The sequence below is a fragment of the Choristoneura fumiferana genome, chromosome 3, assembly GCF_025370935.1.
Source record: "Choristoneura fumiferana chromosome 3, NRCan_CFum_1, whole genome shotgun sequence".
In the NCBI taxonomy this organism is placed as follows: Eukaryota; Metazoa; Arthropoda; class Insecta; order Lepidoptera; family Tortricidae; genus Choristoneura; species Choristoneura fumiferana.
In genome coordinates this window covers 972,193-981,679 of record NC_133474.1, presented here as the reverse complement: position 1 = coordinate 981,679, position 9,487 = coordinate 972,193, and the positions used below count along the sequence as shown (strand labels likewise).

The 9,487-nt window shown below is 38.1% G+C and overlaps 1 pseudogene; it reads left to right on the top strand.

Moving 5' to 3' along the window:
• The first annotated feature begins 1,497 nt into the window (after nt 1–1,497).
• Nucleotides 1,498–6,302, top strand: LOC141426289 (nucleolar protein 58-like; annotated as a pseudogene).
• Nucleotides 6,303–9,487: the final 3,185 nt, after the last annotated feature.

Genomic DNA, 9,487 nt, shown 5'->3' with positions numbered 1-9,487 from the left:
TCACATATAGGTCATCACCCTCACCCTCCTTTTGGTCTTAGACGCACTCGGGTAAAACGCCGTTCATATTATTATCCAGTTACCTTTTCATACGAACTCTGTACACTTAACCTACTCTTACTCGTAAATAAAATATGTACTCTTATATTTCACTACTTATTGCCGTTATTGGGTGAACGTTATCGCAAATGGATTTTATCTCCGCTTGCTAGCGACGTTATTTGAATTCGCAAAATTCAATAATTTTGCATAAAAAGCATGCATCCACTCTCGATCGGAGTGAATGATTGAGCGAATGAACTGGTGAATGGATTCCATCGAGCGAGGCGCGTCTGCACCGATCGGACGATAGAAATGTGATTATTAAATTTTGTGTATTGAATGCTTAGAACCTGTATTGGAATTTATGTATTTTACAGGCGGTGAATTGCTGTAAGAATAAGTGCAGGCGTTGGTTATTCTTCTCTAAATAATAGTAGGTAAATATCAATGGTAGTGTGTGTGTGTGTGTGTTTGTCGGTGAGCTTGGACTGTATTTCCCACGGCGGCCCCAGTGAGGATTGAGAACTGCACACGCACACATTATGATGTACTTACTCTAATTGAGAGACCACAGCTGTTACTTTATGAAATTGAACAGGTAGGTACCTACCTACCTGAACTAGACCTTTTCTGTTCGAATTTTTAGAGCTGAACGGAACCCTCAGTGCGCGGGTCCGACTCGCACTTGGCCGGTTTTATTGTTGAACCCAGAATTAACTTCAAGCTTCATTGTCATTAAATCGATACTTAATCATTTTTCGTTCCCTGTGTAGTTAAATATAACATGCCTGCTCGATTGTAATAAATGATAATTGTGTAGTAAAATTTAGTAGTACCTAATAGGTATGAAATTACAAAAAAATACATGACAAAATAATCAATTATCACATGTTTAGATTTAAAAAACAATACGGTATCTAAGTAAGTACTTATTTCTTTTTCTCTATTTTTTATTAATTTACAAGGGCACATGTTACTTTAATAACATACAAATGTCAGAAGTTAATTTTGATTAAGTACCTACTTATTTTAACAAATTGATGAAGTTAAGTTTATTTTGTAAGTGCTGAAATATTTATTATTCTTCTTTTTTGAAAAACTACTAAAGCTACCATTATTGTAAAATGGTTCTCAGTTTATTACGCGTGGCAACACAGCACCGCTTCTGTCTTGTCCTGCAGGGCTACTACGAAACTCTGAGTTCGTTTGTATCATACCGTCCCTTTCGCTCTCGTATTAAATAGTATAAGTGTCAGAGAGACCGCACAACACGAAGTTCGAGTTTCGAGTTTCGTAGTTGCCTGCCCTGTCGTCTCGTCTCGTCCGTCTGTCTGTCAAACAAAAATCAAAATCTCGAGTGCGGCGGTGATGCTCTTGCGCTTGCGTGCATAAATAGCAAATGTGCTCATAAATAAGTGAAAAACTATTTTAGTGGAAATACTTGGTGTTTTAAACATGTTGGTTCTGTTCGAAACGCCGGCGGGCTACGCAATTTTCAATGGTAAGATATCAACACGTGTTGTGGTTAACCTACCTCGTAATGCTCGATTTTTTTAAAATAAATTGTTTGTTTTGTCACAAGTATTTGTGTTGATTATTAAGTTTGAGATCAGAGTATCAGACAGAATCATTATTTTTGTAATTTTAGTAAAAAGTTGGCCGTAAATAGATCGTGTTTATCGTTGTTCATTGTATAATAGCGCAAGTTTATCTACAATTATATCGTATTTTGCGCTCGCGATTTGTTTTTAAGTAATATTTTAAACATTCCGTTTTATTTTTAGTTATTGGATGAGTCCAAGTTGTCAGAAATCAAAGATTTTGCATCAAGAATTCAACTCCCCAGAAGGCGCTTCAGCAGTGTAAGATAATTTTCATTTTATTTAAATTTATGTTGAAACAAACTGGTAGTGGAAGGATTATTATTAATTTCATCTACATTTTCAGTGTAAAACTAAAGAACTTTATCAAGTTCGAGGATACTACGGAAGCATTAGCTGCCACTACAGCAGCTATAGAAGGCAAAATATCAAAGCCATTGAAGAAAGCTCTTAAGAAATATGTGTGCAAGGAAGTCCAGATCAATTACTGGTTGGAGACGCAAGCTTGGCAGTGCCATAAAGAAAAATTTAACCTACAGTGCGTAGCAAACTCAATGTCCAAGAGTTATTGAGATGCATTCGCTCGCAAATGGACAGCCTTCTAGCTGGACTACCGAAGAAGGAAATGACTGCCATGGCTCTGGGTCTGCCCATTCTCTGTCCAGATACAAGCTCAAGTTCTCGCCAGACAAAATGACACCATGATTGTACAAGCACAGTGCCTCTTAGATGATTTAGACAAGGAACTGAACAATTACGTTATGAGGTGTCGTGAATGGTACGGCTGGCACTTCCCGGAACTTGGAAAAATTCACAGACAACAACTTTATTCGTTAAAATTGTTAAGCTTGTTGGTACCCGTGACAATGCCTCGAAAACAGACCTGTCAGACATTCTACCAGAGGATTTGGAAGAGAAGGTGAAGGAAGCTGCCGAAATCTCCATGGGTACTGAGATATCTGATGACGATATCCAGAACATTCAGAATCTGTGTGACGAAATCATATCTATCACAGACTATAGGACGCATCTGACAGATTATCTAAAAGCCCGTATGATGGCCATGGCACCAAACCTAACGGTGTTAATTGGTGAACACATTGGTGCTAGACTGATAGCCCATGCTGGCTCCTTAATGAATCTAGCCAAACACCCAGCATCAACCATACAGATCTTTGGTGCAGAGAAGGCCCTCTTTAGAGCATTGAAGACAAAGAAAGACACACCAAAATATGGTTTAATTTATCATGCTCAGTTAGTTGGTCAGTGTAGTACAAAGAATAAGGGTAAGATGTCTCGTATGCTTGCGGCGAAGGCAGCTCTAGCTACAAGGGTGGATGCTTTCGGAGAAGATGTAACATTTGAGCTCGGGGCTGAACATAAGGTCAAACTGGAGAACAAGTTGAGACTGCTTGAGGAAGGCAACTTGAGAAGGATCAGTGGAACTGGCAAAGCGAAGGCCAAGTTCGAGAAATATCACAGTAAATCGTAAGTACCCAAAATGCTTGTCACAAATTTTAAATTTTAACAATTCATCTTTCATTTTAATTACAAACAATCTGAGTTTGATTTTCTCAATTTAAATATCACATTCATGCACAGTGCTTTCATCTTACTAAAATGTCTATTATCTGGTTGATTTGATATACATCTCTACATTTATCTTTTTGTTTGTTTATTTAGTAGGTACGGTCAAGGAGTTTAACCATGAAAATATTTCACACTAAACGTCATAGTGACAATTAATTAAAAATGAAATTTATAGTGATTTTTCCTTTGAAAAGGTTCCGTGTTGACTCAACTAATTAAAGTCCTTGACCATACCACAGCACTTAATATATAACTGTACAGTTGTGTTGTCCAGTTGAACATAGACTTATGTGATGCACAAATAAAAAAAAATGAATTAGAAATTTAGTGTAACTAATTCTTTTAAAATAACCATTTTCAAATTGTGCCTATGGAACAGTTACAATTTTTTTGATCATAAGTTAGTATAATCAAGAAGCTAAGTTTCCATTTTTAAGATACTGAACTTTGAAATATAAATATATTAATGTGGAGGTTTTTCATCTTTTTATGGTGGTTCTTACATTGCAACAATTAGATGTTTTAGGAAAACTTGGTAATATATCTAGGAAGGTGAGAAATCTTGTATACATAGGGGAGACAGACAGACGGCCTACTGCGAAACTTTCAATTGGAAGTTTGTATCGCACCGTCCCTTTCACTAAATGACATAAGCGTCAGCGGGACTGCAACATACGAAGTTCGAGTTTTTCACTTCGTGGTATAGGGCCTGGGTCTATACTATCTCCCTTTCATAACTAATGAATGGTCCCGATTTAATCAAACCATTTTTGCCTACAGTGAGGTATTCCAATACCCAGTGGCAGCAGACAGTACCCTGGACAAGAAGCCAATGAAGAGAGAACACTCACCAGATGAGGCCGCGCCAAGCAAGAAGATCAAACTGGAAGACGGAGCCAGCGAGGTAAGGATCTGCATCTACCAGGAATATTAATTTGCAAGGGCATGGTCTGTCTGGATCATAGACATCAACAGTCAACCAATTTGATTCCAGGGCCACCATGGAACCTTATTATTGTAAATAATTTCAATTCACTCCAACAATGTTTATCAAATTGGCCTAGGGATCAAATTGATTGACTGTACAAGATAGTCTGTGTGAGACACATGTATTTTTTCATGAGGAACCCACACTTTAGGGTCTTAGTTAGTGTGTAGATTTCTTCTTCGCAAAATAACTCCAAGATCATAGACAAATCTGTGAATTTTGGCATAGAGATAGTTTATGGGCCCGAGAGTGACATAGGCTACTTTTTATTCCAGAAAAATGCACAGTTCCCAAGGGAAGGGAAAGCTAGTATGTTATAAATGCGAAAGTGTGCGTGTTTGTATGTTTGGCCGTCTTATGCCAAAAATCATGTCGATCCGTCGCTCCATTTTGACGTGATTTTTGGCATAAAGATAGTTTATAGGCTGGAGAGTAACATAGGCTACCTACCTTTATCCCGAAAAAATGCAGTTCCCTTGAACACAGCGCGCGCGAAGCTGCGGGCATAAGCTAGTAGTAAATATTTCAATTCACTCTAACAATGCTTATCAAATTGGCCTAGGAATCAAAATTGGTTGACTGTACAGGTTGTTAGGTCTGTGTGACAATTTTTTTTATTGTTTTTAGGGTTCCGGTTTAGGAAAAACGGAACCTTATAGGATCACTTTTGGTCCGTCTGTCTGTCTGTTTGTCAAGCCCGTTTTTTCGGGAACGCGTGGAGGTATCAAGCTGAAATTTATATCAAAATAGAGGTTTCTACTGTCCCTTGGAGCTGTGAAAAAAAATCAAACTTCTAGCCAACGCAATCAAAAGATGCAGCCGTTTATGCAGCAAATTTCCGCAAATTTCGAAACTCGCTAGGGAATCAAACCTACAGGGTACTTCCCGTGAACTCAGAATCTTGAAATTTTGGTATGAAGGTAGCTATTATAACACAACCAACTAGGAAAGTCTGAAAATCTTGATTTTTATGTTGTCTGTAAATATCAATGACCCAATATAATCTGACCACCACTGCGTACATTTTGCTTAAGAGTAGGGCTCTGCATACACTAGATGTATTAAATCACTCTGAAAAAGCGAGAATATCTTCAAGACACGATTCCGTTAACTTACATACCTATAAATGTGTACGGAGCTTCGGTGCGCGAGTCCGACTCGCACTTGCCCGGTTTTTTCATGAGGAACCCACACTTAGGTCTTAATTTGTAGATTTGGCCTTAGCAAAAGAACTCCAAAATAATAGACAAATGAAAAATATAACTTTTTGTGACTAATTAGAATAAACTGTACTAGTTGTTGCCCGTGACTGTCCGTGTAGAATTCGTTTATCGCTATCCCGTGGGAACAATGCAATTATCCAGGATAAAAATATTGTATGTCCTAAACTATCAGTATACTGAATTCCATCTAAATTGATTTGAATTGATTGATTGATTTGCAGGTGGTAGGACCTTGTGCCAGCGCCCGGATTGCTACCACCACTTGCTCGCTAATCCTGCCGTGAAGCAGCAGTGCTTGCACTGTGTGTTTTGGCGTGGAGAGTAAGACAGCCGGTGAAATTACTGGCACGTGAGGTATCCATCTTAGGCCTCTAGGTTGGCAACGCGTCTGCAATACCCCTGGTGTTGCAGATGTTTATGGGCGGTGGTGATCTCTTACCATCAGAGACCATTCGCTCGTTTGCCATCCAGTCAATAAAAAAAAAAAAAAGTTTGGATCAGCGGTTAAACGTGAGAAGGCAACAGACAAAAAGACACTTGCATTTATTATACTAGTGTGGATTACTGTGGATAATAGTTATGTATGTGATGCATTGACCTATGTAGTTTTTATATCCAGTGTTTTTTTTTAACAGGTAACACCCAAAAAGAAAAAGGTCAAGGTAGAAGTAAAAGAGGAAACTGTAGAAGAACCAGAACCCACCTCTGAGAAGAAAAAGAAGAAGAAGAAGAAGTAGTCCCCTAGACCGCCTCCCAGGCTGAAGAATCGCAGGAGGTAGAAGAGGCCGCCGCAGTGGAAACGCCCAAGAGTGAGAAGAGAAAAAGAAAAAGAAACGAGAGAGTCAGATTGAGGAGTAACTTCATTTAGTGATGTGAAAGAATGTAACGAATGGATTCGCAAGTGAGCAACTTTGTTTCTGTTTTTCATTGCAGTATTGATTCAGCATTTTATTATTACAAAGAACGTATATCTGTATGTAAAGACCGCTGTATGTATGTAAATAATATAAAAAAACTTGGTTTTTCCTTGAAAATCTTACTTTGGGTTGCACCAATTTACATTATTGTGCGTTAAAATGTTCAAGGGATGTTTGTCCTCATTTTCCTAACTTTTTAATTTTGTTGATCCAGATGACTTGGTATTATAATAAAGCTGTTTGACTGCAATCCTGCTAAACACCAGTTTAATTATATTTTAATTCTCCGACCACCTTGTTTTTTGTAAGCTCAAAGTGCAGTTACTATGTTTTAGATGTAAGTTGAAAGTCTCACCGTGTGTGAGTTTATGGAAATATAGTTTACTTTACAATTTTGGTGTAATTATTTCAAAAACTTGTAGAGAAAAATCTGACGTGTGCGAGCCGTAGTCGTCTACGTTCCCACTCTAATTTAATAGCCAGCAATTAATTAATATTTCTTTGGAATATTTTTGAGGCCTATGAAAATATACAGTACTTACCTACTCAAGTATTTTTTAACCTCAAAAAATCAGTTGGCATATTTACTTTACATTTTAACCCCTCATATGCGGGAACTAAAAGAATACTACGTCCAAGTCTCATTTGTTTTAATAAGCACGAATTCTGCTGATTCAATCAAAAGAGAAAACAAGAAATTGCCTTAAATCTGGCACACATCCGCGTTTTATGTTTAGAAGTTTTTTAATTTTTCAGTTACATTACCAATAGCCAATTGCCCAGGCGGCTTTCTTTCTTAGTCATTAGTCATTTCCTTAAGAGTTGTAAGATTACAAATTTTTTAATAAGCCCTCGTTGACGACTCGAATATGTGAGTTAAATTAATTTCACTAAGTATACTTCCTTTGTACGGTAGTTAAAATAAAGGGTCTTTAATAAACAGTGTTGCGAACAACTCAATAACCGATGCGCGCAGGTTGTCTTGAGTATCGGAGTTTCCGTATGCTCTCTAGGGCTGTACCAGTTCGCCTATAGGAACATTAAAATAATGGTAATAGGAGAAATTGTCGTGTCTCCAAATACAGCATGTATTTTCTATGTAAACGCATATGTACAGTCACCAGCATTAACATCTGCCACAGCGGAGCGTGCAAAAATATCTGACACGTCCTTCCGGCCCTAGAAATAGAGTCGTATCGTGCTGGTGACTGTATAACCAGACGTTGGTTTTAGTACTTTGAAGCTATATTGCAATTTATTTTTAGTTTAGCGTTAACTAGCAGATCGTAATTTATTTATAACCCCTGACGCAAAAAGAGGGCTGTTACAAGTTAGACACGAATGTCTGTCTGTTTATAGAATCGTATCTCTCAAACGGATGGACTGATTGTGATGCTGTTTTTTGCGTGAAAGCGAGTTTCCTTGCAGTGGTTCTTTGTTCCCTTCGAATCGGTTCAGCCGTTTTTGAGATATTGAACTTTGAAGTGACAAAGTTTTCGGTTACAAAATACGTCTCGATCGCGTTCGCGTTAAAATCTCAATTTATATGGAAACACGAACAGCGCCTCTAGCGGAACGTTTGCGATGTTCGTGTTTCCATACAAATTGAGATTTAAACGCGAACGCGATCGAGACGTATTTTGTAACCGAAAACTTACACTAAGGGCACTGTGATAGGCCAGATGGCGTTAGTACCTACTAACGTCGATAAGCCAAAGGCTACTAGAAACACAGGGAAGCTTTAAAGTTCCATCTTACAGACTGGCTAAAACCAAAAAGTCGTTTCTGGGTAATTGCATACGTTTTTATAATAAAATTACAAAAAATATTACCAATGAAACGGATACAAAATTCAGATCTATTGTCAGTGTTGTCTATGTAGTTACATATGAAACATCCAAGACCCTGCTCCCGCCGTGAATCTTAAACATGAGTGTCAACCCTAGCTCGCTACGTTTTTCTGACGTAACGAGCCGGGCGGGTTGAACTTTAAGCCGAGCTTTCGGTAAGCTCGGCTTATTACGACTCGAATAGTCGAGATTGTACTAAGTTTCGCGAATGGAGAGCACGGAAAATTAATTTTTAGTGGCAATTTCGTCGATAATGCGTAAACGTAAGCTAAGTAGCTAAATTTTATTTGTTGACTGCAAAATTGACAACAGTAGTTCGTAGTTCATCGTCATATCAGCCATAGGACGTCCACTGTTAGACATAGGCTAATACTCTACAAAATATAAAGAGAACTGACGTCGTCATGGAAGTTGTGTCGCCCCCTACGCAGAGCGTTGCCTAATATGCCCTATTTATTAAGTACCCTATTACACTATATAGAGGGGGGGGGGGGCATGACCACCCCAGTATTGGTCTTGTGCCCACCCCAGGATATTGGGCTACTAATTCGAAATTCTATAATACTGATATCTTCACACAAAAATCCAGACCGACAATGAAGGGCCTCCGTTCCATGATTGCATAAGGAAAGGATACGAGCTACTAGTTCACCATCGACTTAATCGAGGCTAAATCCTTCTCTGTTTAAATTAAATAAAAAACATTATGAAAAGAAATAAACGTAAATGAAAAAAAAAAAAACGCCTACTAAAAATGCAATAGCAAAATTACTCATGTTGATCACTTTCAGTGGATTATCATTACTGTCCAGGCGTCCGATATATTTTCATTTTCAAAACAGCTCTTCTTAGCCTTTCTTAGCACCAGACTATTCTACTATAAATGTGTATTATAATACGTAGCTCCATGGCAACCGCAAGCTATACGTACCTATGTATTAACTTCTGATTCAATGAGCAGCAACATAATGTTCATTTCCTAATGACGGACTCATTTCGACGTTTTCGGTTCATGTTTCTCGACCGAATATCATATTTTCGTGGAACTATTCGGTCTGAGTTCCGTATATTCCGTATATTGATTGGGTGTAATGTTATGATTCGCTGTAGTTTAATTACGATCTCTTGGAAAATTTTGGGGTTCTGTAATTCAACAGGAACAAACAGAACCTATGTGCTTAGGATTAGGAACACTTTGTCTGTCTGTCAAGACCATATTTCTCACGCGTGGAAGTATCAAGGTGAAATGTATGTAAAATACTCAGGCCTGCTATCC